Source organism: Tachypleus tridentatus, chromosome 7, assembly GCF_004210375.1.
Source record: "Tachypleus tridentatus isolate NWPU-2018 chromosome 7, ASM421037v1, whole genome shotgun sequence".
In the NCBI taxonomy this organism is placed as follows: domain Eukaryota; kingdom Metazoa; phylum Arthropoda; class Merostomata; order Xiphosura; family Limulidae; genus Tachypleus; species Tachypleus tridentatus.
In genome coordinates, this window is record NC_134831.1 from 98585108 (window position 1) to 98609634 (window position 24527).

Sequence of the window (24527 nt, forward strand, 5' to 3'; positions counted from 1 at the left end):
TAGTTTTGCCAAATAATTAAAAAAGTCCTAGTCCTACAATAAAAAAGTTACAATTTTATTATTATAATTCCATCGAATATCACATATGGCTACCTTTAACTATAACAATAATCTGGGCTTGCTGTGGGCAAGATGGTAAAACGTGTATGGACTGACTGTTGGCCAGTTTAAAGTTTACGATTTATAAATAGATGACAGATGATATGGCGAAACTTTGATGTTCATCTAGAAGATGCTCAATTTGAAGATTGTGTCGACTAAAGAAGATGATTGTTCTCTTCTTCAAACCAGATGTCAAAAGACATGGACCACAGTGTATTATAACAGTATGTATCAGATCACAACTAGCAAAAGAAAGTGGCACAAGAGGTTTTCGACATGTTTAACTCTATCTTCAATAGAGAAGATGGTTAATGTGTCTCAACAGATCACATGTTTCACTCAATCTTCAGTACATATGATGGTTAAATGTCTCTCAATAGATCAATATATCACGTGTTTTAATCTATCTTTAGTAGAGAGGACGGTTTAATCATTTAATGCGTCTCAACAGACCACATGTCTATCTTCAATACAGAAGATGGTTAATGTATCTGAACAGATCAAATGTTTTACTCTGTCTTTAGTAGAGAAGATGGTTAATATGTTTCAACAGACCACATGTCTTGGTCTATCTTCATCAAAGAAGATGATTCAATGTGTCTCAACAGACCACATGTTTTACACTATCTTCAGTACAGATGATGATTCAGTGTGTCTGAACAGACCACATGTCTATCTTCAGTACAGAAGATGGTTAATGTGTTTCAGCATATCACATGTTTTACTATACCTTCAGTACAGAAGATGGTTTAATGTGTCTTAACAAATCACAACGTTTAATCTATCTTTAGTAAAGAGGACGGTTTAATGTGTTTCAACAGATCACAACATTTAATCTATCTTTCGTAGTGAGGACTGTTTAATGTGTTTCAACAGATGACAACGTTTAGTCTATCTTTAGTAGTGACAACTGTTTAATCTGTTTCAACACATCACAACGTTTATTCTATCTTTAGTAGAGAGGACGGTTTAATATGTTTCAACAGATCACAACGTTTAGTCTATCTTTAGTAGTGAGGACTGTTTACTATGTTTCAACAGATCACAACGTTTAGTCTATCTTTAGTAGTGAGGACTGTTTAATGTGTTTCAAGAAATCACAACGTTTAGTCTATCTTTAGTAGTGAGGACTGTTTAATGTGTTTCAACAGATCACAACGTTTAGTCTATCTTTAGTAGAGAGGACGGTTTAATGTGTTTCAACAAATCACAACGTTTAGTCTATCTTTAGTAGTGAGGACTGTTTACTGTGTTTCAACAGATCACAACGTTTAGTCCATCTTTAGTAGTGAGGACTGTTAATGTGTTTCAAGAAATCACAACGTTTAGTCTATCTTTAGTAGTGAGGACTGTTTAATGTGTTTCAACAAATCACAACGTTTAGTCTGTCTCTAGTATTGAGGACGGTTTAATGTGTTTCAAAAAAATCACAACGTTTAATCTATCTTTAGTAGTGAGGACTGTTTACTGTGTTTCAACAGATCACAACGTTTAGTCTATCTTTAGTAGTGAGGACTGTTTAATGTGTTTCAAGAAATCACAACGTTTAGTTTATCTTTAGTAGTGAAAACTGTTTAGTGTGTTTCAACAAATCACAACGTTTAGTCTATCTCTAGTAGAGAGGACGGTTTAATGTGTTTCAACAGATCACAACGTTTAGTCTATCTTTAGTAGTGAGGACTGTTTAATGTGTTTCAACAGATCACAACGTTTAGTCTATCTTTAGAAGAGAGGACTGTTTAATGTGGTTCAACAGATCACAACGTTTAGTCTATCTTTAGTAGAGAGGACGGTTTAATGTGCTTCAACAAATCACAACGTTTAGTCTACCTTTAGTAGTAAGAACGGTTTAATGTGTTTCAACAGATCACAACGTTTAGTCTATCTTTAGTAGTAAGGACTGTTTAATGTGTTTCAACAGACCACAACGTTTAGTCTATCTTTAGTAGTGAGGACTGTTTAATGTGTTTCAACAGACCACAACGTTTAGTCTATCTTTAGTAGTGAGGACTGTTTAATGTGTTTCAACAGATCACAACGTTTAATCTATCTTTAGTAGAGAGGACGGTTTTATGTGTTTCAACAGATCACATGTTTTAGTCTATCTTTAGTAGTGAGGACTGTTTAATGTGTTTCAACAAATCACAACGTTTAGTCTATCTTTAGTAGAAAGGACAGTTTAATGTGTTTCAACAGATCACAACGTTTAGTCTATCTTTAGGAGAGAGGACTGTTTAATGTGGTTCAACAGATCACAACGTTTAGTCTATCTTTAGTAGAGAGGACGGTTTAATGTGTTTCAACAAATCACAACGTTTACTCTACCTTTAGTAGTAAGAACGGTTTAATGTGTTTCAACAGATCACAACGTTTAGTCTATCTTTAGTAGTAAGGACTGTTTAATGTGTTTCAACAGACCACAACGTTTAGTCTATCTTTAGTAGTGAGGACTGTTTAATGTGTTTCAACAGACCACAACGTTTAGTCTATCTTTAGTAGTGAGGACTGTTTAATGTGTTTCAACAGATCACAACGTTTAATCTATCTTTAGTCGAGAGGACGGTTTTATGTGTTTCAACAGATCACATGTTTTAGTCTATCTTTAGTAGTGAGGACTGTTTAATGTGTTTCAACAAATCACAACGTTTAGTCTATTTTTAGTAGTGAGGACTGTTTAATGTGTTTCAACAAATCACAACGTTTAGTCTACCTTTAGTAGAAAGGACGGTTTAATGTGTTTCAACAGATCATAACGTTTAGTCTATCTTTAGGAGAGAGGACTGTTTAATGTGGTTCAACAGATCACAACGTTTAGTCTATCTTTAGTAGAGAGGACGGTTTAATGTGTTTCAACAGATCACAACGTTTAGTCTATCTTTAGTAGAGAGGACAGTTTAATGTGTTTCAACAAATCACAACGTTTAGTCTATCTTTAGTAGAGAGGACTGTTTAATGTGTTTCAACAGATCACAACGTTTAGTCTATCTTTAGTAGTGAGGACTGTTTAATGTGTTTCAACAGATCACATGTTTTAGTCTATCTTTAGTAGTGAGGACTCTTTAATGTGTTTCAACAGATCACAATGTTTAGTCTATCTTTAGTAGTGAGGACTGTTTAATGTGTTTCAACAGATCACAATGTTTAGTCTATCTTTAGTAGTGAGGACTGTTTAATGTGTTTCAACAAATCACAACGTTTAGTCTACCTTTAGTAGAGAGGACGGTTTAATGTGTTTCAACAGATCATAACGTTTAGTCTATCTTTAGTAGTAAGGACTGTTTAATGTGTTTCAACAGACCACAACGTTTAGTCTATCTTTAGTAGTGAGGACTGTTTAATGTGTTTCAACAGACCACAACGTTTAGTCTATCTTTAGTAGTGAGGACTGTTTAATGTGTTTCAACAGATCACATGTTTCAGTCTATCTTTAGTAGTGAGGACTGTTTTATGTGTTTCAACAGTTCACAACGTTTAGTCTATCTTTAGTAGTGAGAACTGTTTAATGTGTTTCAACAGACCACATGTTTTAGTCTATCTTTAGTAGTGAGGACTGTTTAATGTGTTTCAACAGATCACAACGTTTAGTCTATCTTTAGTAGTGAGGACTGTTTAATGTGTTTCAACAGATCACAACGTTTAGTCTATCTTTAGTAGAGAGAACGGTTTAATGTGTTTCAATAGATCACATGTTTTAGTTTATCTTTAGTAGTGAGGACTGTTTAATGTGTTTCAACAGATCACAATGTTTAGTCTATCTTTAGTAGTGAGGACTCTTTAATGTGTTTCAACAGATCACAATGTTTAGTCTATCTTTAGTAGTGAGGACTGTTTAATGTGTTTCAACAAATCACAACGTTTAGTCTACCTTTAGTAGAGAGGACGGTTTAATGTGTTTCAACAGATCACAACGTTTAGTCTATCTTTAGTAGTAAGGACTGTTTAATGTGTTTCAACAGACCACAACGTTAAGTCTATCTTTAGTAGTGAGGACTGTTTAATGTGTTTCAACAGACCACAACGTTTAGTCTATCTTTAGTAGTGAGGACTGTTTAATGTGTTTCAACAGATCACAACGTTTAATCTATCTTCAGTAGAGAGGACGGTTTAATGTGTTTCAACTGATCACATGTCTTAGTCTATCTTTAGTAGTGAGGACTGTTTAATGTGTTTCAACAGATCACAATGTTTAGTCTATCTTTAGTAGAGAGGACGGTTTAATGTGTTTCAACAAATCACAACGTTTAGTCTATTTTTAGTAGTGAGGACGGTTTAATGTGTTTCAACAGATCACAACGTTTAGTCTACCTTTAGTAGAGAGGACGGTTTAATGTGTTTCAACAGACCACAACGTTTAGTCTATCTTTAGTAGTGAGGACTGTTTAATGTGTTTCAACAGACCACAACGTTTAGTCTATCTTTAGTAGTGAGGACTGTTTAATGTGTTTCAACAGATCACAACGTTTAATCTATCTTTAGTAGAGAGGACGGTTTAATGTGTTTCAACAGACCACAACGTTTAGTCTATCTTTAGTAGTGAGGACTGTTTAATGTGTTTCAACAGATCACAATGTTTAGTCTATCTTTAGTAGAGAGGACGGTTTAATGTGTTTCAACAGATCATAACGTTTAGTCTATCTTTAGTAGTAAGGACTGTTTAATGTGTTTCAACAGACCACAACGTTTAGTCTATCTTTAGTAGTGAGGACTGTTTAATGTGTTTCAACAGACCACAACGTTTAGTCTATCTTTAGTAGTGAGGACTGTTTAATGTGTTTCAACAGATCACAAGGTTTAGTCTATCTTTAGTAGAGAGGACGGTTTAATGTGTTTCAACAGATCACAACGTTTAGTCTACCTTTAGTAGAGAGGACGGTTTAATGTGTTTCAACAGATCACATGTTTTAGTCTATCTTTAGTAGTGAGGACTGTTTAATGTGTTTCAACAGATCACAACGTTTAGTCTATCTTTAGTAGAGAGGACGGTTTAATGTGTTTCAACAGATCACATGTTTTAGTCTATCTTTAGTAGTGAGGACTGTTTAATGTGTTTCAACAGATCTCAAGGTTTAGTCTATCTTTAGTAGAGAGGACGGTTTAATGTGTTTCAACAGATCACAATGTTTAGTCTATCTTTAGTAGTGAGGACTGTTTAATATGTTTCAACAGACCACATGTTTTAGTCTATCTTTAGTAGTGAGGACTGTTTAATGTGTTTCAACAGATCACAACGTTTAGTCTATCTTTAGTAGAGAGGACGGTTTAATGTGTTTCAACAGACCACAACGTTTAGTCTATCTTTAGTAGAGAGGACTGTTTAATGTGTTTCAACAAATCACAACGTTTAGTCTACCTTTAGTAGTGAGGACGGTTTAATGTGTTTCAACAGATCATAACGTTTAGTCTATCTTTAGTAGTAAGGACTGTTTAATGTGTTTCAACAGACCACAACGTTTAGTCTATCTTTAGTAGTGAGGACTGTTTAATGTGTTTCAACAGATCACAAGGTTTAGTCTATCTTTAGTAGAGAGGACGGTTTAATGTGTTGCAACAGATCACAACGTTTCGTCTACCTTTAGTAGAGAGGACGGTTTAATGTGTTTCAACAGACCACAACGTTTAGTCTATCTTTAGTAGTGAGGACTGTTTAATGTGTTTCAACAGACCACATCGTTTAGTCTATCTTTAGTAGTGAGGACTGTTTAATGTGTTTCAACAGATCACAAGGTTTAGTCTATCTTTAGTAGAGAAGACGGTTTAATGTGTTTAAACAGATCACATGTTTTGGTCTATCTTTAGTAGTGAGGACTGTTTAATGTGTTTCAGCAGATCACAACGTTTAGTCTATCTTTAGTAGTGAGGACTGTTTAATGTGTTTCAACAGACCACAACGTTTAGTCTATCTTTAGTAGTGAGGACTGTTTAATGTGTCTCAACACTCCACATGTTTTAGACTATCGTCAGTACAAAAAATGGTTAATGTATTTCAACAGAACACATATTTTAGTCTGTTTTTAGTACAGGAGATAATTAACGTGGTAGAACAGGTCACATGTTTCACTCCATTTTCAGTACAGAAGTTGGTTCACTGTCTCAGACGATCAAATATTTTACTCTATCTTTAGTGCAGAAGATGGATTAATGTGTCTCAACAGATCACATGAGTTAGTCCATCTTCAGTACAGAGGATGGTTAATGTGTCTTAACAGATCACATGTTTTACTCTGTCTTTAGTACAGAGGATGATCTATTGTGGGTCAACAGATCACATGTTTTACTCTATCTTCAATATAGAGGATGGTTAATATGTCTCAATAGATCATATGTTTTACTCTATCTTCAGTACAGACGATGTTTAATGTGTATCAACAGACTACATGTGTTAGTCTATTGTCATCAAAGAAGATGATTCAATGTATCTCAATAGACCACATATTTCACTCTATCTTCAATACAGAGGATGATTGTGTTAGTCTATCTTCATTAAAGGAGATGATTCAATGTGTTTTAACAGACCATATGTTTCACTCTATCTTCAGCACAAAAGATGATTCAATGTGTCTCAACAGATCACATGTTTCACTCTATCTTCAGAACAGAAGATAGTTCAATGTCTCACCCGATCACGTGTTTTACTCTATCTTCAGTACAGAGGGTGGTTTAATGTGTCTCAACAGAGCACGTGTTTTACTCTATCTTCAGTACAGAGGGTGGTTTAATGTGTCTCAACAGATCTCATGATTTACTCTATCTTCAGTACAGAGGGTGGTTTAATGTGTCTCAACAGATCTCATGATTTACTCTATCTTCAGTACAGAGGGTGGTTTAATGTGTCTCAACAGAGCACATGTGTTAGTCTACCTTCATTAAAAAAGATGATTCAATGTGTCTCAGCAGATCACATGTTTTACTCAATCTTCAATACAGAGCATAGTTAATATGTCTCAACAGATCATATGTTTTACTCTGTCTTCAGTACAGAGGATGGTTCAAACCATCAACAGACCACATGTTTTGGGCTGAAGATGGATTCTTCTATTTTAACGTGAAATAATCAGTTCTCGGCTTTCTTGTGAGAGTTTATGTAATGTTTTAGGGCTTTTGATGAAGCTGGATTCTTCTATTTTAATGTGAAATAATCAGTTCCCGGCTTTCTTGTGGGAGTTTATGTAACGTTTTAGGGCTTTTGCTGAAGCTGGATTCTTTTATTTTAATGTGAAATAATCAGTTCTCGGCTTCTTTGTGGGAGTTTATGTAATGTTCTGCACTTAGATAAATAAAATACACACTATTTCTAAATTAACATTTCAAACAGAACAAAGTCTAGTGTCTCGTGAACTAACAAGCCTGTGTTTCTGAATTGTCTAACAGTTGCATCCTAGTGTGAGAAATATTCTCTTGATGGTTTCTACTGTATATAGATTCTTATAGTATATCTTTGAACGTATAAAGCAAAAGGTCTATCTGTGATTTAAAAACATTTCTGCTAGGACGACATTCAATATTTTATCATGCTTCTACGAAACTTAGAGAGATCTCTAGCCTTACCTATTAACCAAATGTAGCATTTCAAAGCTAGGTCGCCTAAAGGAGACAAATTCGCACCTCTATTAACAGTTATAGTGTGTTAGTCATTAAAAATACTTTCAGTAAATTATTTTCATATAACTATGTTTAATCCTGTTAGAAACTCGTGCTTAGCCTAAGAAATGGTTAATAAGTGTGCAAAAAGAAATTAACGCTTTTTAAGTTTATTAATAAAACTTTTGACTTCATTACAGTAACTGCCATCAGTTTTTATTTGACCACAATTAAAATCACACCTTGTAATGCTTCTATGCTAGAAATGACGAGTGTGTTTTGGTAATTTGATTCGACCCAGCCAACCGCAGATTGTAACTTGAGCATCTAACTGTCAATCCCAACCAGAACTTAAAACTCTTAACTAAATATGCTAAACAAACATGTTAGATCGATTAATTCATTCTTCGTAAAGTTAAATTTACGGCATTTTGAAGACGGAATGTTTTCAACGATTATTAAGAAATATTACTTTGCGTTTGTTGTCAGTACTAACACTGATGCTTTAACATATAATTTCTTTGTATGATTGTTACGCTAGTGTCATCTAGTGGTGAAGGCGTAAATAGCAAAATGTTTAATCTATTTTTATTTGATTAAAATATGATATTTTGTTACTAAAAATGACTGTACAAAACATTCTTCTGATAATTATAGAAGTACTCAGTAAACAAATCTGAAACACCTATTTATTATCATAAAAGCATGGGTATAAGTTATTTCATTAAGAAAACTTGCCCCATCCCTGCTCTTATTTCCTATTTTACAAATTCACTAATTATAAGTGACGTACTTGATGAAGAAAAAAATGTGTTATAACCATATACAAACCCTGATTATCCGATAATAAAGACAGTTTTCATTCTTTGTTATGGTTATAATACACATGAAATCACATGATGAGTAACTAAACATATTCTAATTCACACAAATATTGATGAATAACTTGTTTTTATTTTCCAGGAAATCCAAAATAATAATTTTTTCTGGGTTAAGAACAATCGTAAGTAACATTTAGTTTATTAATGAAAACTGTACGTTTTCAGTTTAGCAAAAATAGTCCCGTATCCTTTCGTGCAAGCCTGTTTCGAATAATCACATGAAGTGCCACTAGGGCAACAAAAATCATCATCTCCACAGCAAACTGCGCCAGTCGCAGGACAACACACATAGGTGTGGATCGAATGAGGGCAGCACGTGTGGCCATCAGCGCAAGTGAATATAGACCCACAATTTACATCGGCTGAAAAAATACACATACACTGGTTATTTTATTGATAGAAATTTCGCCCAAAACGTTTAAAAATAATAATGTTTATATAATTAAAGTTTCTCAGATGAACTAAAAACAAAACATTCTTATAAACAAAGTTTTTAAGACAGAACCTGTCTACGTAAGTGTTAAACTTAGCTGCGAATTATTTATTTTATTCTATGAAGTAGAATTAAACTTTAAAGAGTGAACAAAACCATATTTAAACATTAGCACCTTTATGTCAGTGTGACTTTATCAATTGTGGTATCCACACTTTAGTTATAAATGAAGTACCTTAGAATAAGTTTATCAGCAAAAAACAAAAAAACTCTCGTGTTTTTGTTTTTCATTTATACATAAACTTGATATAAGTAGGCTAAAACTTACCGTAACAAAGTGTAATAGAAAGGACAAAACAGAAAACCACCAAACCGGCCTTCATCTGTTACAAAAGGAATTTATTATGGTTAAAATAAAAGCTTTGTTGTTAAATTTCAAACAGTTTATTAATATACAAATTCTACGTTTGTTTATCAGTTTCAATAATCAATGGATTTTGTGGTACTTTCTCGAGTGTTGTCTATTAACATAGGCTTGTATTATTCACAAGTATATAACTGCAAGCGGAGTTTCAAAAGACAATACTCGCCAAACAAAAAATTCTCCCCCATTGGAACGGCGGTATGTTTCCTGACTTACAACGCGAGAAACCAGGTTTCGACACTATCGGTGGGCATAGCACAGATGTCTCATTGTATAGTTTTGTGTTTAGCTTTGAACAAACAAACAAATCTGAGATAAAAGATCACAAACGATAGGCCCTGGATCTATAGTCCAGCACGTTAACCACTGAGACAAGATAACAGTTATTTCGATTATAATATCCTATGTTGATTTAGCTTGTAAATTTGTATGTATGTGTAAAAGTGTTAGGACAAGAAAATATTTTGTCATTCTTTCCATTTTATGGGCTAATTCTTCCACGCCATAATTTCAACACTATGGTATCGGTTCATTGATCCTTGTTGACTGAATGAGCCAGGGTGTTTGTCATTTTTTAGAATTTCCATATAATTGTACCAAGGGAATGTCATAAGGGCTCTGTTTGAATAAACATGCTGATGAAATTTTAGGGTCTAAAATAACTATCATGGTACCCCAAACAGTGTCTTAGCTATATAGACGTTAACTAGATACGAGCTAGCATATAATAAGAGTGTATACTAAAAGAAACAAATTAAATAGCACTCCCCAAGTATACCTTGATAACAGCGGATTTCAACACTATATATTAAATTTTTTGTCATGCCACATCCCACAAAAAAAGCATAGAGAATTGTCAGTAGAGCAAAGAGTTTGCTTTGCCAGTTGGCCCTCAAAGAGCCCCCATCTCGACCCAGTTGAGTAGATCTGGGATTTTATAGATCAGTACTTGACAAATCAACAGTTATTTCCAAAGAAACTTTATGGAAATGTATTAGAAACTTTATGGAAATTTATTAGAAACTTTATGGAAATGTATTAGAAACTTCATGGAAATGTATTAGAGACATTTGGAGTAAAATACCAAAGGACACTTTGATTAAATATGTTGCAATGATGCATGAAAGACTGTCTGAGGTTATTAAAATAAAAGAGTTTATTTAGAATTAAGCGCAAAGCTACACAATGGGCTATCTGTACTCTGCCCACCATGGGCATCGAAACCTGGTTTTATAGTGTAAGTCCGCAGACATTCCACTGGGAGGCACATAAAAGGGACATAAAACATTAATTGTTTACTGAACTTAAACACTTTCACCGAGTTTCTGTTGCACTAAATATGAACATTAATATTTGTTTTGAATATTTCACCTGTAATTTGTTTTAATTGTTCTTTGAAAGTCGCCTGAAATCTAATCTTTCACTTTGTCCTAATACTTTGTACAATGGTATTATTCAGTTTCTCTCTCCACAGTTCTATAGATGGCAGCACCAAACTTCACAAACGTTTTCCGAGTGCAACGATGAGAAATTTATTTGTGTGTTTAGAAGCATGAAGATATATATTTCAAAATGATGCCTCGTACTTTTAAACGTTATGTGTAGGGTGATGGCCATTACACTTGTAAGCGTCAAGAACTAGAAAATGGGGACACTTAAACAGTTATTAATTGTTTAATCACCTTATGACTTGTACCTCTGTCTTTAGAACCAGCATGTGTATAGCACAAAGGCCTACTGCGTATTTTCTATCCTCTTTAGTTGATATATACTTTTTCAAAATTCCTATTAATATCAAGTATAGAGTTTTAATATACAATGTCAAACAAAAGCGCCACTAAGTTCCTCACACCCTACTTACTCACGAAACTGGGTCAATCAACAAAGGTGTCAAACTTTCTCTTGGGAAAGATTGCTGTGTAGAAACAGAAATAAGCCTTTTCAATAACAAGTTAGGATATAAAATACCTAATTTTGAAATCAGAGTGACCATCAGTCACGTGGAGAGCCATCTGAAAAGGATGGCGTTGTTTTTCGTATATAATGCATGTTTTATCAGACTGGGACAAAACTAAACGAAACTTTTAATTTTATATCAGGTCTTAACACATTTAAATTGTTTTCTTGCTTTTCAGTAAAGGAACCGCGCTAAAACTCGACTACAACACCTATCGTTGTTTAGGTAGTGAAAATTTTCTGGTATATTTTTCTTCGTTTGTGTGTGTCAAATTCAGTGGGGTTCAAAGAAAGCGATGCTTGTGCAAAACATTTCTGGAGAGCATCCAGTTAATCTGCAGTTTCTATCCAACTAAACTAAAACGAATCTGAAAATACGCACGTGATTGAACAAAAATTTAACAAGAACAATCAGAGATTATACCCTCTCGCTCCTTTTCGAGATTGCATGCGTTTACATTGGATAACGTAAAATTTCACCTTCGAAACTCAGAAACTCGTTTTTAGATCAGAATGATCAACGTTCAGGATCATGTTTTGTAGTGTGATGAAGAGTCTCATCCTTAATATGCGCATGAAATTTGGTTAGAAATCCGATCACATTTTACACATTTATTAATCCAAAATCGCGAAAATTCAAAGTAATCCAGAATCTGGATGTGGTCCAGACTAAATTTGAGGAAGACGGTTCCATGATAAGTTCCCATCTTATGTAAAATTTTCGCTTATAGAGGTCGCGCGAAAACCAGACACTCAGACACATACGAATCACATTGCAAAACCTTCTCAGGGTAAAGGTAAAAAATTGTATTTGTTTTATGCTCACAATTAAACATTAAGAGAAAGTGAGCCGTTTTTGCTTTTAATGAACATGTGTATAAATAGTGCAATATATCTTTCATTTAAAAAAAAACAGTATTAAAGCAACAGGCGCATTCTACTAAAATCATTATTAAATAATTAGAACCTAATCAAAGACACTCATTTTTAATACTTAACGCCCTCTCTAGTGATTCTCAGTGGGATTTTACAGGGTTAGGTTTCTCGGCTCGTAATCTGACTGTCGTAGTTTCGAATTCCCAACACACCACACGTATTCACCCTTTCAGCTGCGGGATAGTTATAATGTTACGATCATTCTCACTATTCGTTGGTAAAAGAGTACCCCAAGAGTTGGCGATGGGTGACTAGCTGCCTTCCCTCTAGCTTTACACTGCTAAATGCGACTCGTAATCCGAGGGTCGCGAGTTCGCGCCGCGTCGCGCTAAACATGCTCGCCCTCCCAGCCGTGGGGGTGTATAATGTGACGGTCAATCCCACTATTCGTTGGTAAAAGAGTAGCCCAAGAGTTGGCGGTGGGTGGTGATGACTAGCTGCTTTCCCTCTAGTCTTACACTGCTAAATTAGGGACGGCTAGCACAGATAGCCCTCGAGTAGCTTTGTGCAAAATTCCAAAACAAACAAACAAACAAGCAAAATTAGGGATGGCTAGCACAGGTACCCCTCGTGTAGTTCTGCGCGAACTTTAAAAACAAACAAATAATCTCTGTTGCTACTATTTGAAACTATAGCGGCGTATGACCTCTTGACCTCAATAAACACTTCTCACATACCCTGTGGGTATTGGAACTCCACCCCGCGTGTTCGCCAAAAAGAACTGCGACATAAGATTGTTAAAAAATACACATTGTCATATTAGTTTTAATGTAATAGGAGGTCTGATCAAAAAGTTCTAAGATTTCTTCTGTTCAGGCACCAATACAGATGTAGTGAGCTTCCCTCAAGTGTATACAAAGTACAAATAGTGGTCTACCACACGAACAAGCCATTTCTCCAGACATTATACTCGTGTTACGAAAAACGTGTTCAAAGACAGACGTACCTCTTGCTCCTGTCGTAATAAAATAGACAGAAAATAAGAGCAACATGTTTCTATCATGTTTTGTGTGAAAAATGGAGAGACAGAAATGTTAAAAACTGCCTTTGGTGATGACTGATTAAGTAAGGCTGTCGTTTATCAGTGGATAAAACTCTTCCAAGGTGGCCGAGAATCGGTCAAAGATGACCAACGTTCTGGGCGACCATCGACATCGTCCACTGGTTATAAGGGTCGCTAAGATGAAAAAAAAAATCGAACTGCTGATGAACTGGATATTTCCTTTGGATCGTGTCAGGATTCTTTATTATAACAACTCACCATCACACACTGCTGTGTTTATTATAACAACACACCTTCACACACTGCTGTGTTTATTATAAGAACTCACCATCACACACTGTTGTGTTTATTATAACAACACACAATCACATACTGCTGTGTTTATTATAAGAACTCACCATCACACACTGTTGTGTTTATTATAACAACACACAATCACATACTGCTGTGTTTATTATAACAACGCACCATCACACACTGCTGTGTTTATTATAACAACGCACCATCACACACTGCTGTGTTTATTATAACAACGCACCATCACACACTGCTGTGTTTATTATAACAACGTACCTTCACACACTGCTGTGTTTATTATAACAACGCACCATCACACGCTGCTGTGCTGTTATAATAACAACGCACCATCACACACTGCTGTGTTTATTATAACAACGCACCATCACACACTGCTGTGTTTATTATAACAACGCACCATCACACACTGCTGTGTTTATTATAACAACGCACCATCACACACTGCTGTGTTTATTATAACAACGCACCATCACACACTGCTGTGTTTATTATAACAACGCACCATCACACACTGCTGTGGTTTATTATAACAACGCACCATCACACACTGCTGTGTTTATTATAACAACGCACCATCACACACTGCTGTGTTTATTATAACAACGCACCATCACACACTGCTGTGTTTATTATAACAACGCAATCATCACACACTGCTGTGTTTATTATAACAACTCACCATCACACACTGCTGCTGGTTTATTATAACAACACACCATCACACACACCGCTGTGGTTTATTATAACAACGTACCATCACACACTGCTGTGTTTATTATAACAACACACCTTCACACACCGCTGTGTTTATTATAACAACACAATCATCACACACTGCTGTGTGTTTATTATAACAACACACCTTCACACACACTGCTGTGTTTATTATAACAACGTACCATCACACACACGCTGTGTTTATTATAACAACGTACTCATCACACACTGCTGTGTTTATTATAACAACACACCATCACACACTGCTATGTTTATTATAACAACACACCATCAGACACTGCTATGTTTATTATAACAACACACCATCACACACTGCTGTGTTTATTATAACAAACACACTGTCACACACTGCTGTGTTTATTATAACAACACACCTTCACACACACTGCTGTGTTTATTATAACAACACACCTTCACACACTGCTGTGTTTATTATAACAACACACCATCACACACTGCTGTGTTTATTATAACAACGCACCATCACACACTGGCTGTGTTTATTATAACAACGTACCATCATCACACACTGCTGTGTTTATTATAACAACACACCATCACACACCGCTGTGTTTATTATAACAACGTACCATCACACACCGCTGTGTTTATTATAACAACGTACCATCACACACCTGCTGTGGGTTTATTATAACAACACACCATCACACACTGCTGTGTTTATTATAACAACACACCATCACACACTGCTATGTTTATTATAACAACACACCATCACACACTGCTGTGTTTATTATAACAACGCACCATCACACACTGCTATGTTTATTATAACAACACACCATCACACACACGTTGTGTTTATTATAACAACGCACCTGTCACACACACACGCTGTGTTTATTATAACAACACACCATCACACACTGCTATGTTTATTATAACAACGCACCGTCACACACTGCTGTGTTTATTATAACAACACACCATCACACACTGCTATGTTTATTATAACAACACACCATCACACACTGCTGTGGTTTATTATAACAACGCACCATCACACACTGCTGTGTGTTTATTATAACAACGCACCATCACACGCTGCTGTGTTTATTATAACAACGCACCATCACACACTGCTGTGTTTATTATAACAACGCACCATCACACACTGCTGTGTTTATTATAACAACACACCATCACACACTGCTGTGGTTTATTATAACAACACACCATCACACAATGCTGTGTTTATTATAACAACGTACTGTCACATCACGCACTGCTGTGTTTATTATAACAACACACCATCACACACTGCTGTGTTTATTATAACAACACACCATCACACGCTGCTGTGTTTATTATAACAACACACCATCACACGCTGCTGTGTTTATTATAACAACACACCATCAGACACTGCTGTGTTTATTATAACAACACACACCATCAGACACTGCTGTGTTTATTATAACAACACACAATCACACACTGCTGTGTTTATTATAACAACGTACCATCACACACTGCTGTGGTTTTATTATAACAACACACCATCACACACTGCTGTGCTTATTATAACAATACACCATCACACGCTGCTGTGTTTATTATAACAACACACCTTCACACACTGCTGTGTTTTATTATAAACAACGTACCATCACACACTGCTGTGTTTATTATAACAACGCACCATCACACACTGCTGTGTTTATTATAAGAACTCACCTACACCGCCACTGCTGTGTTTGTTATAAGAACTCACCTACACACACTGCTGTGTTTATTATAACAACGCACCATCACACGCTGCGCTGTTTATTATAACAACGCACCATCACAATAACACCACTGCTGTGTTTATTATAACAACGCACCATCACACACTGCTGTGTTTATTATAACAACACACCATCACATCACTGCTGTGTTTATTATAACAACACACCATCACGCACCGCAGTGTTTTATTATAACAACACACTCATCACACGCTGCTGTGGTTTATTATAACAACACACCATCATCATCGCGCTGCTGTGGTTTATTATGAACAACACACCATCAGACACTGCTGTGTTGCTTTATTATAACAACACACCATCACACACTGCTGTGTTTATTATAACAACACACAAATCACACACTGCTGTGTTTATTATAACAACGTACCATCACACACTTTGTGTTTTATTATAACAACACACCATCACACACTGCTGTGTTTATTATAACAATACACCATCACACGCTGCTGTGTTTATTATAACAACACACCTTCACACACTGCTGTGTTTATTATAACAACGTACCATCACACACTGCTGTGTTTATTATAACAACGTACCATCACACACTGCTGTGTTTATTATGGCAACACACCATCACACACAGCTGTGTTTGTTATAAGAACTCACCTACACACATCACTGCTGTGTTTATTATAACAACGCACCATCACACGCTGCTGTGTTTATTATAACAACGCACCATCACACACTGCTGTGTTTATTATAACAACGCACCATCACACACTGCTGTGGTTTATTATAACAACACACCATCACACACGCTGCTGTGTTTGTTATAACAACGTACCGTCACACACTGCTGTGCGTTTATTATAACAACACACCATCACACACGCAACTGTGTTTATTATAACAACACACACATCACACGCTGCTGTGTTTATTATAACAACACACCATCACACGCTGCTGTGTTTATTATAACAACACACACCATCGAGACACTGCTGTGTTTATTATAACAACACACCATCACACACTGCTGTGTTTATTATAAACAACACACAATCACACACCTGCTGTGTTTATTATAACAACGTACCATCACACACCGCTGTGTTTATTATAACAACACACCATCACACACTTAACTGTGTTTATTATAACAATACACCATCACACGCTGCTGTGTTTATTATAACAACACACCTTCACACACTGCTGTGGTTTATTATAACAACGTACCATCACACACTGCTGTGTTTATTATAACAACGCACCATCACACACCTGCTGTGTTTATTATAAGAACTCACCTACACACACTGCTGTGTTTATTATAACAACGCACCATCACACACTGCTGTGTTTATTAGAAGAACGTACCATCACACACTGCTGTGTTTATTATAACAACGTACCATCACACACTGCTGTGTTTATTATAATAACGCACCATCACACACAGCTGTGTTTGTTATAAGAACTCACCTACACACACTGCTGTGTCTGATGCCACACCCTCATATTCTCCCGATCTTACTCCTTCTATGTTTTTTTCTGTTCCCAAAAATCAAAATTAATTGAAAGGAAAGAGATTTGATGACATTCCAACATCCATAATAATGTAAATCAGAACATAACAGTAGAAGACTTCCAGTATTGCTTCCAAAATGACAGGAACATTGAATCATCGTGGGAGATTACTTTGAAGAGAATAGCATACAATACTGATGTATGTACGTTATTATTTGGAATAAAAGTAAAGTCTTAGAACTTTTTGATCAAACCTCAAACATCAAAGTTATTTTGGAAAGAACAGACGGACACCTATTAACCCGAGAAATAAACGGCCTTACAACACAAAAAAATGTTATTTTATTTAATTGAACATTTAACGCAGGCCCGGCATGGCCAAGCGTGTTATGGAGTTCGACTCGTAATCTGAGGGTCGCGGGTTCGAATCCCGGTCGCGCCAAATATGCTCGCCCTTTCAGCCGTGGGAGCATTATAACATGACGGTCAATCTTACTATTCGTTGGTAAAAGACTAGCCCAAGAGTTGGCGGTGGGTGGTGATGACTAGCTGCCTTCCCTCTAGTCTTACACTGCTAAATTAGGGACGGCTAGCGCAGATAGCCCTCGAGTAGCTTTGCGCGAAATTCAAAACAAACAAACAAACATTTAACGCGTTCCGCTCTGCAGCTTATTAAGGAGTGTTTACTAAAATACGAACCGGAACTGACAGTACAAAGCTTCAAATGTTACAATGTTGTTTATATTTAGCAATAATATATTTTCTATACACCACAGAAGTTAAACAGACAGATACTTACAATAATATATTTTCTATACACCACAGAAGTTAAACAGACAGATACTTACAATAACATATTTTCTATACACCACAGAAGTTAAACAGACAGATACTTACTTTCTATGATATATTTTCTATACACCACAGAAGTTAAACAGACAGATACTTACTTTCTATGATATATTTTCTATACACCAGAAGTTAAACAGACAGATACTTACTTTCTATGATATATTTTCTTACTATACACCACAGAAGTTAAACAGACAGATAGATACTTACTTTCTATGATATATTTTCTACACACCACAGAAGTTAAACAGACAGATACTTACTTTCTATGATATATTTTCTATACACCACAGAAGTTAAACAGACAGATACTAACTTTCTATGATATATTTTCTATACACCACAGAAGTTAAACAGACAGATACTTACTTTCTATGATATATTTTCTACACAACACAGAAGTTAAACAGACAGATACACTTACTTTCTATGATATATTTTCTATACACCACAGAAGTTAAACAGACAGATACTTACTTTCTATGATATATTTTCTACACCACACAGAAGTTAAACAGACAGATACTTACTTTCTATGATATATTTTCTATACACCACAGAAGTTAAACAGACAGATACTTACTTTCTATGATATATTTTCTATACAACCACAGAAGTTAAACAGACAGATACTTACTTTCTATGATATATTTTCTATACACCACAGAAGTTAAACAGACAGATACTTACTTTCTATGATATATTTTCTACACAATCACAGAAGTTAAACAGACAGATACTTACTTTCTATGATATATTTTCTATACAACCACAGAAGTTAAACAGACAGATACTTACTTTCTATGATATATTTTCTATACACCACAGAAGTTAAACAGACAGATACTTACTTTCTATGATATATTTTCTACAATAACCACAGAAGTTAAACAGACAGATACTTACTTTCTATGATATATTTTCTATACACCACAGAAGTTAAACAGACAGATACTTACTTTCTATGATATATTTTCTATACACCACAGAAGTTAAACAGACAGATACTTACTTTCTATGATATATTTTCTATACACCACAGAAGTTAAACAGACAGATACTTACTTTCTATGATATATTTTCTATACAATCACAGAAGTTAAACAGACAGATACTTACTTTCTATGATATATTTTCTATACACCACAGAAGTTAAACAGACAGATACTTACTTTCTATGATATATATTTTCTATACACCACAGAAGTTAAACAGACAGAGATACTTACTTTCTATGATATATTTTCTATACAACCACAGAAGTTAAACAGACAGATACTTACTCTCTATGATATATTTTCTATACACCACAGAAGTTAAACAGACAGATACTTACTTTCTATGAGATATATTTTCTACACAACCACAGAAGTTAAACAGACAGATACTTACTTCTCTATAATATATTTTCTATACAATACACAGAAGTTAAACAGACAGATACTTACTTTCTATGATATATTTTCTATACACCACAGAAGTTAAACAGACAGATACTTACTTTCTATGATATATTTTCTATACAACCACAGAAGTTAAACAGACAGATACTTACTTTCTATGATATATTTTCTATACAACCACAGAAGTTAAACAGACAGATACTTACTTTCTATGATATATTTTCTATACACCACAGAAGTTAAACAGACAGATACTTTCTTTCTATGATATATTTTCTACACACCACAGAAGTTAAACAGACAGATACTTACTTTCTATGATATATTTTCTATACACCACAGAAGTTAAACAGACAGATACTTACTTTCTATGATATATTTTCTATACAACCACAGAAGTTAAACAGACAGATACTTACTTTCTATGATATATTTTCTACACCACAGAAGTTAAACAGACAGATACTTACTTTCTATGATATATTTTCTATACACCACAGAAGTTAAACAGACAGATACTTACTCTTTCTATGATATATTTTCTATACACCACAGAAGTTAAACAGACAGATACTTTACTTTCTATGATATATTTTCTATACACCACAGAAGTTAAACAGACAGATACTTATTTTCAATAATATATTTTCTATACACCACAGAAGTTAAACAGACAGATACTTACTTTCTATGATATATTTTCTATACACCACAGAAGTTAAACAGACAGATACTTACTTTCTATGATATATTTTCTATACACCACAGAAGTTAAACAGACAGATACTTACTTTCTATGATATATTTTCTATATACCACAGAAGTTAAACAGACAGATACTTACTTTCTATGATATATTTTCTATACACCACAGAAGTTAAACAGACAGATACTTACTTTCTATGATATATTTTCTTATACACCACAGAAGTTAAACAGACAGATACTTACTCTCTATGATATATTTTTTCTATACACCACAGAAGTTAAACAGACAGATACTTACTTTCTATGATATATTTTCTATACACCACAGAAGTTAAACAGACAGATACTTACTTTCTATGATATATTTTCTATACACCACAGAAGTTAAACAGACAGATACTTACTTTCTATGATATATTTTCTATACACCCACAGAAGTTAAACAGACAGATACTCCTACTTTCTATGATATATTTTCTATACACCACAGAAGTTAAACAGACAGATACTTACTCATTTCTATGATATATTTTCTATACACCACAGAAGTTAAACAGACAGATACTTACTTTCTATGATATATTTTCTATACAACCACAGAAGTTAAACAGACAGATACTCAACTTACTTTCTATATGATATATACTTTCTCTATACACCACAGAAGTTAAACAGACAGATACTTACTTTCTATGATATATTTTCTATACACCACAGAAGTTAAACAGACAGATACTTACTTCTCTATGATATATTTTCTATACACCACAGAAGTTAAACAGACAGATACTTACTTTCTATGATATATTTTCTATACACACCACAGAAGTTAAACAGACAGATGCTTACTTTCTATGATATATTTTCACACAACAGAAGTTAAACAGACAGATACCTCACAATATGATATATTTTCTATACAACCACAGAAGTTAAACAGACAGTCTCGCATTGCCTCTATGATATATTTTCTATAGTCTCACAGAAGCAAACAGACAGATACCTCACTCTATGATATATTTTCTATACACCACAGAAGTTAAACAGACAGATACCTTACTTTCTATGATATATTTTCTATACACCACAGAAGTTAAACAGACAGATACTCCTTACTTTCTATGATATATTTTCTATACACCACAAGAAGTTAAACAGACAGATACTTACTTCTCTATGATATATTTTCTATACACCACAGAAGTTAAACAGACAGATACTTACTTTCTATGATATATTTTCTATACACCACAGAAGTTAAACAGACAGATACTTACTTTCTATGATATATTTTCTATACAACCACAGAAGTTAAACAGACAGATACTTACTTTCTATGTGGACTTCCTGAAACTCTACTAATCAGTTTAAGCAGTGTTATAGAGTTATATATATATTATTCATGTACACCTGTTCTTTTCATTTTTATCCCACACTTTACAGTCACATATTTTCGTTCTCACAAAATATTGATAAGCGTGACCGATTGTTTTAAATTATCTAATCTTAATACGATGAATCCTAGAAACACGGAATGTGAATGGGTGTGTTTTCTTATAGCAAAGCCACATCGAGCTCTCTCTCTGCTGAGTGCACCGAGGGGAATCGAACCCCTGATTTTAGCGTTGTAAATTCGTAAACTTCCCGCTATACTGGCTGAGACAACTCACGTAAGAGGTCGGGAAGATTTGTTCTATTTCATTCACAAAGTGCACAGTCATTAGGTGGTTAGGACCCGGAACACTGAGGGTCACGGTTCGAATCCTTACACCAAGCATGTTTGCCCTTCACCCGTGTGGTGACGTTATAATGTGACGGTCAATCCCACTATTTGTTGATAAAAGAGTGGCCCAAGAGTTGGCGGTGGATGGTGATGACTAACTGTCTACTTTCTTTTATCTGCCAAATTAGGTTAGCTCAGATAGCCTCGTGTAGCTTTGCGCGAAATTCAATACAAACCAATATGTAAAAGAAATAAATTCTCTGTTTAATTTACAGCATCAATACGAGTTCTATAAGTATTGGCTCTTAACGTTTAAGTATGTATGATTTGAACCTTAATGATAATTATCTAAATATTCTACGTTAATGGTTTTCTGGCCCAGTTCATTTCAGTAGCCACAATCACCCAAGGCATGGTTAGTAGATGGTGATTAATCGAAAACGTTTAGGTTAAAGAAGCAGCTTTGTTTTCTTTCCGTCATATATCGAACTGTGGTCGATTCTCTAGAAAAAACAGAACAAACTTTGCCACTTCCAGCAGTCTATTTGTTTTGTTTTACTTTTGAATTCCGCGAAGTTACACGAGGGCTATCATACGCTAGCCATCCCAAATTTTAAGGGTGATAGATTAGAGAGAAGGCAATAGTCAACACCCACCGCCAGCTGTTGGGCTACTTTTACTAAGGAATGTGGGGATTGACTGTCATATTATAATGCCCCCACGGCTGAAAGGGCGAGCAGGTTTGGTGTGACGGGATCTGGAACCCGCAACCTTCAGATTACGAGTCAGTGCCTTTAACCACTGGCCATGCCAGACCCGTTGTATAAAAATATGGTGACTTATGAGTTCAACATGTGAACGAATAGATGAGAGACTAGGTTTAAGTAATGGACGGCTGGTTCCATTGAACACCCCAAGTATTTAGAGACCGCGTTTTTAAGGTGGCGCTTGGTTTTGTTAATGAACGTAACCTACAATCACTACAAGGATATTTATACACGAGAAATAAACCAAGTTAGTATTCGTTTATTATGCTGAAACAAGTACATACTGTAGAGGCTAGGCCTATATTAGTCTGAGCTGATTTGAGTCCAGAAGTTTTATTTATTGTCGTCTTTTGTGCTTGTTTGTTTTGAATTTCAACTCAACGAATAGTGAGATTGAGTGTACCATTATAACGACCCACGGCTGAAAAGGGCGAGCATGTTTGGTGCGACCCTCGGATTATGAGTCGAACGTCTTAACCCACCAGGCCATGTCGGGTCTGTCTTTGTGAAGGCTGAAAGTTGTCTGTGAACCCAAAATTGGGAGGCAAATGTTAATAGTGAATTGATAGAGGAAGCCACTGGATGGTTACTTTTGAAAAGATTGTTTGTTTATTTGAATTTCGCACAAAGCTACCTCGAGGACTATCTAAAGGGGCCGTACTTAATTTAGCAGTGTAAGACTAGAAAGGTAGCTAGTCATCACCACCCACCGCCAACTCTTGACTACTCTTTATCAATCGAATAGTAGGATTGACCGTCACATTATAACGCCCACCGCTGAAAGTGTGAGCATGTTTAGCGCGATTCGGGATGCGAACCCATGCCGGGTCTTTGAAAAGAACTGTGTAAACATAAAACTGTACATGTTCCATTAAAACAATATTTTTCAAAAAATTATAAATTATTCATAGCTTGCAAAGCAACAAAAAAATTAATTCTAAACATTATGACAGACTTTGTGTGCCATGTTCTATCAAATTTCTGTTTAAAAATTAAAAGAAGAGAGCAGACCTTCTAAAAAAACATTATGCATACAATTAGTGCCTAATATAAACCCTCGTAAAGTTTTAAGTCCACATTTAGGACAATTAACGTCCAGTGGCACAGCGGTGTTCTGGCGGCTATTATTAAATATCCCATCTGCATTATGCTTCACTACAAACAAACAAATGTTAAACGTACAACAATTAGCAAGTCTTCGTAGTTTCCAATAATATTTTATAATTAAAAAAACTCATAAAAAACTCAAGTTTGTTTGTTGTTTCGGTAAGTTAAGCACCAGCTACACAATGGCTATCTGAGTCCCCTCTCTGCTCCACTGCCGTATCGAGTTCCGGCTTACCGTTTTAAGGTCACTGGGGTAATAAAACTTTGATACTGTAAATATTGTTGCCAACTACATTTCTGAATAATTTGATCTTACATGAATATTTATATTTTTTCATTGG

The 24527-nt window shown here is 35.1% G+C and overlaps 1 long non-coding RNA gene across 1 annotated transcript; it reads right to left on the reverse strand.

The window, feature by feature from the left end:
• Positions 1-8351: 8351 nt before the first annotated feature.
• On the reverse strand, positions 8352-22023 carry LOC143258068 (uncharacterized). The gene is made up of 3 exons (XR_013032126.1): positions 21921-22023; positions 9323-9377; positions 8352-8923 (listed from the first exon to the last, which is right to left on the reverse strand). It is a non-coding gene; the product is annotated as an uncharacterized LOC143258068 (long non-coding RNA).
• Positions 22024-24527: the final 2504 nt, after the last annotated feature.